Here is a 5,724-nt window from a genome sequence, read left to right as displayed (position 1 = left end):
CTTCATTTTGTATAATTCTTCGCCCTCTAGTGGTAGAAAGGGATGCAACAGCCAGAATAATTTGAGAATGCAGATAGATGCCACATCACAAAGTGGATATAGGCAGGGATAATGAAGATAGGAGCATTTCTCTTTAACAACATGTAGACAAAAATAAATATTTTGAGAAGTGTGCCTTCTGCAGGACATTAACACTCAAGCCACAGCTAGGATAGAACATCTGATTTTAATGAAATGACTTTACACAAACCAGAATGACACACGAGAACAAAACGGAATTTTGACAACTCTTTCCTCTGCAGAACCTGAGCACTGCTCTTCCAACAGCACTTACCTGGAATGTAAAAGTTGTAATGGTCATTATGGCAAGGAAAAGTCAAGTCAGAAGCTTCACACATAAAATAAGAAGCTAGTGTTTCCCCATAATCTCCAACAGAAGAGATCCACTGATTTCCGAATTAAAACCAGAGATTCTCTTTATTTGCAAGGTGTTTTATTTGTGAGTAACAGTAGGAGTTACTCACAATCCCCTGCATTTCTGAATACCATATTTTTTGCTCTATAAGACACACCAGACCACAAGACGCACCTAGTTTTTGGAGGAGAACAAGAAAAAAATATTCTGAATCTCAGAAGCCAGAACAGCAAGAGGGATCGCTGCGCAGTGAAAGCAGCAATACCTCTTGCTGTTCTGGCTTTTGGGATAGCTGCGCAGCCTGCATTCACTCCATAAGATGCACACACATTTCCCCTTACTTTTTAGGAGGGAGGCTCTTATAGAGCAAAAAATACGGTATGTCCCAGATCCATGCTTGCCTAATGGCTGGAAATTTACAAGCCCAAAACACTGATTCATCACATGTATGTAGTGAATTAAGGGGAGATGGCAAATAGCCCAAGATCATTCAGAGAGCTTCATGGTTTGGTGGTGATTTAAGAGTTGTGTTCAGCTAAATTTTACTCGTTGAAATGAACACAACCAGGTTAGTCTACTCTGAGTAAAATATAGTTGAATACCACCCTGAACCTAATTCTCCCCAGCCTGGTATGAGACTTAAGTACAGAGAATGAGATGCCTGAGTACAGCTTTTAAAGTTCAAATACACTCTTGGGACAGATCCTAAGTGTTGCAACTTTGAGGGAATGATGTCGGCCACCTTTACAGAGGAGTTCCAAAACTGCACACAAGGGCTCCCTGTGCCAAGGTGGCCTGATAGTTTAGCACTCCATGAACAAAGGTAACCAAAACTAATACGCTACCTGTGGAATAACAGAGTGCAGGAGATGAAGGCCAAGTTCAGCAACACAAAAGAACACAATCTTCTCCCCTTGAGGGCAGAAAGCAACTTGAAAAGCATGCCGATAGTTGCAGTTCTCATGTTCAGGCTTGGAATACTTGTATTGATAGGTTTTTATTCCTCCATCAATTGGTCCCAGTCCAATAAGCACCCCAGATAGTTAGGCATTGAAGCTTTCCCTATCTCTGTTTTCAGGCCTCCAGACGCCTTACCTGGTGAACTGCTGCCCACCAAGAAGTTGCAGCAATTCCCCACTGTGAGATTTAATCAGTAACCTTAAATGAGGCGATAATCCCAACACCTATTCTGTATACTCAAAATGTATTTGCTGCTGGCTGATTTACTCTTCAAGTTACACCAAGTTTATTTTGAAATGTTAGTAAGAAGACATTCCAAGTCATGTTTCAAAATGACAGGGACAGTGACTTCTGCTAAGTATGGAATATTAGGACAAATTATTAAAGCAGGCATATTTCAAGCACTGAGCTTCCACTGATGAGAGGCACAATGGCTTGCTAATTAATAAAAACAAGAACACACAGAGGGACCAATAAGGCATGTGACAATGCACAAATGAGATCTGGGTGTCCCTAGTCAATCGTTTTCCCTCTCCAAGGCCTACTGAACAATAGAAATATACAATTTGTATCTCTTGCATATGGCCTAATACGCAACAGGTCCCCTTGCATGCCTCTTAGGTAGATCTCAAATAAGTCATACTTACCTATGAGAATCCTTGTTCTGTACTGCTTTTGGTCCATCAGTATCTACAAGATATATTTGATAGTCACTGTCATGGTGTCATTTTTAATATGATAAAGTTCATTGTACAACATGTTTCTAAACTTTTAAATGAAATGGTTAATAGATCAGCTACAGGCATATTAGAACTCTGCTTCACTATTTAGCATGATGATCCTTGGAATTTTAAAAGAGCCCACCCTGGTATCAAGAATTGTCAGGAAACAAACAGACTTCATATCACAGGATGGCTGCTTGCATCTTTCAGACACACCATATCTAGCAATGGTGGCCCTATAACAATTTAAACAGCGTGACAAATCAATGCCACACACCCAGAACCAAGTAGAATGTGGAAGTTAGAGACTAAGTTAGATACCACAAGCAGTATGTCTATGTCCTTTAATTTAATTTATTAATTGCATTCTTTCTCAACCTTCCTCTCAAACTAGTCCTAGGCAGCAGGGCTTGAAAAGTCAATTACGGTACACGAATAACTCTATTAAGACAAATTCAAAAATCTGAATCAGGTTTCATATATTTATTCGGCCATCAGAATGTCACAAACAGCATGCCAACTTTCAAGTTTGCCAGAATTCTTCGTCAGTCTAGAGCAGGGGTCAGCAAGGCTTACCAGGCAGGGGCAGGATCACTCCAGCGAAGATCCTCCGTGGGATGGAACAGTGCAGCGTGGCGCAGGAAATCGCACCTGCACACGTCCGCAGTGCTGGAAATCACGCCTGCACATGCCTCGACGCCGGAAATCGCACCTGCGCAGAAGCGATTTTCGACGTCTGGGCATGCGCAGAAGCAATTTCTGGCACCGTGGAAGAGAGTCCCTGCACCACACTGGTTTAGCACAGTGTGTGGGGACTCGCCGAGCAGGCGGCTCAATTCGGGGGTGGTTCGTGGGCCGGTTAAAAGGCCACCGTGGGCTGCTTCCGGCCCATGGGCTTTAGGTTGCTGAACCCTGGTCTACAGATCATAGATAACCAAACTGATGCCCTGCAGATGTTGTTGGACTCCCAACTCCCATCAGTGCCAACCAGCATGGCCAAAGGCCAGGAATGATGTGAGCTGAAGATCAGAACAGCATCTGGAGAACACCATGTTGTCTATCCCTGGGCAACATGATAAAGTGGGTAGGGGGGGAAAGGGAAAGTAAGAAAAAGTTTGCTGATCATGAAGCCATGGAATCTACATTACAATCTTTAGATGGAATATGGAAGGAGGTAGCAGACATTTAAATGATGTTATGTCAGGCACTATGAAAGTTTCAGGTTGAACCAAAGGCTGCCGAGATGAATGAACACATAATGGCTGCCTGTCTCCTCCCTACCTCAATTTTTGGGAATATAAAATCCAGCAATTACTCAGTTTTGCCTCCACCCTTAATTAGACACTTGACAGAACAGAATGCAGTCTGGGTTTTCTCTGCATGTCGCAACAGATCTGTATGCAGTATCATACATGACCATCAAGCTGCTGCTAGAATGCTCACACCTGTTACTGCACAGGGCAGACCCCAAAAAGGAGGCTGCCAGGTTTTCATCTAGGGCAAGGTCAGGCTAGCTGGTACAAGGCAGGACCACAGCAGGCCCAGCTACGCAGCAACCATTTCCCAGCCCATGGGCTTTATACCAAGCTGCAAATACTCATTTTGGTGTGTGTTTTTAAACAAACCTCCTTCTTATCACAACAAATGTCTTACCTCAAGGGGGGAAAAACACAGTACTTCCAAAATGGTAGTCAACTTGTCCAAATGCAAATAGCTTTTATCTTGGAGATGGTTCCACTACTACATATAAAGAAAGTTGCAGTATGAGCAAAGCATGAACATTGGTAAAAAAAAATGCCTTTTAGGAATTAAAGCACCAGTAATAAAAAGTACAGTATACAGATTGTTTCCTTTCCATCACCAAGGGTAAAGGGCCGACTCACTCAATATTCTAAAACAGGCTTCCTCAATCTTGGCCCTCCAGATGTTTTTGGCCTACAACTCCCATGACCCCAGCTAGCAGGACCAGTAGTCAGAGATGATGGGAATTGTAGTCTCAAAATATCTGAAGGGCCAAGGTTGAGGGAGCCTGTTCTAAAGTATATTTGGGTCCACCTGAGTGACAGGATTCATCTGAAAGGGAAGTACTTTATGTAATCTGGATCCATTAAAAGTAGCTTGGTCCTTCCCATAATAGGCTATCATTTCTCCAATGAAGGTCAAATATTGAATATTATGATTTAAGAATTACTTGCATACATAATTCCCATTGTCTTGCTTTCTCAACTGGATTTTTATCCTCTAAGCATCTTCTAGCAAGTTCAAAACCTCTTCCTTCCCCTAAAATCTGGCTTCTGCCAGAAGACCAAAGACAGAAAGGTGGAGCAAGTGGTACAACCCAATTCCCAGCCACTCTACCCAACTCCCTTTACTTTCCAAGTACTCAATTTCTACAATCTCCCTGTTATCTGGAGCCATGTGACTTCTCACCTACTCTGCTGCATTTTCTCAAGTCTCCTTCTTAAAACCTTTATTCCAGAGAGAGTCATCACTGACTCCATGTTGTCTTTCCTTTTTAGCTCCCTCAATGGTGCTCTTTCAGGTAAGTCATCACTGCACCCAAAATCAAGTAAAGCAAACAGACCCATACATAAATACACGTTCCAATAAAGATTTCACCTTCACCATCCCAGGCAGTCATGCTTCTGAGTCCCAGCTGCTGGAAACCATAGGAGTGCTCCTGTGCTCAGGTCGTCTTTGCAGGTTTCCCACAGGCATCTTGCTGGCCACTGTCAAACAGGATGTTGGACCAAATGGGCCATTGGGCCCAATCTTTTTACATTCTTACCCACAAGAGCAGAAGAGCTACATGCTGCCACAAACCACCTTATTCCATGGCCCACTAATCAATCTACGAGAGGCAAGGCAGTCTTGCTGAAAGTTCAAATGGGCACCCCAGGGAGGTAAACTCCCGTTTACTGTTAACTGTAGGAGTAAGGCAATGAAAAAAAGACTATTTTGGCGGGCGGGGGGAGGCGATAATATTAATTTACTGCATTTATACCCCTTTTCTCCAATAAGGAATTCGAGGTGGAATACGTGGCTCTCCCCCTTCTCAACCAATCCCCACGACAACCCTGCGAAGTAGGTTAGGCTGGGCTGAGAGAGGTAGCGTCCGGCCCCGCTAGGGCCACCCCAGGTGAGCATAATGGCCGAGTGCGGAATTCGAACCCAGGTCCTGGTCCGGCACACCCTGACCATTTCTTAAGGCTAAGCTCTTGCCAGCAGCAGCCCCGTCCACGTCCTATGGAGAAGCGCGTGGAGAGAAAAGGGGAGGCCGCACACGCCGCCCTCTCCCCCCCCCCTCTGCGCCGCCTCGAGAGACCCGCCGCCCGCGAAAGGCAAACCTTCCACCAGACCTTCCTGCAGCCGAAAGCTCACGCGCGCGCACAACTCACGCGGAAGCGGAACTCAGGACACGTCTCGAGGGTGGAAGAGATCCGCAGGAAGCAAGGGGCTCCCGCTCTAGGACTCCAACTCTGTGACCCTCGCTTCCACGACTCCGAGGTTCACGCCTAAAGCTGTAGAGCGCCCTCTCGGGGTCTGAATGGAATCCTACCGCCGTGCGTTCCAAGGCCGGCCTTCGAAGGGGACTGTATCAAAGGCGCTAACCTCTCAAGACAGAAT

General features: G+C 45.0%; 1 long non-coding RNA gene across 1 annotated transcript; it reads right to left on the bottom strand.

The window, feature by feature from the left end:
• Positions 1–207: 207 nt before the first annotated feature.
• LOC310838506 lies at positions 208–5,472 on the bottom strand. The gene is made up of 4 exons (XR_014560996.1): positions 4,717–5,472; positions 3,751–3,837; positions 2,023–2,065; positions 208–334 (listed from the first exon to the last, which is right to left on the bottom strand). It is a non-coding gene; the product is annotated as an uncharacterized lncRNA (long non-coding RNA).
• Between the last annotated feature and the right edge of the window lie 252 nt (positions 5,473–5,724).

Source organism: Podarcis gaigeae (genome assembly GCF_964106915.1).
Source record: "Podarcis gaigeae genome assembly, chromosome: 2".
In the NCBI taxonomy this organism is placed as follows: Eukaryota; Metazoa; Chordata; class Lepidosauria; order Squamata; family Lacertidae; genus Podarcis; species Podarcis gaigeae.
The sequence above is the reverse complement of the archived record's forward strand: the minus strand, read 5'-3'. Positions and strand labels throughout refer to the sequence as shown.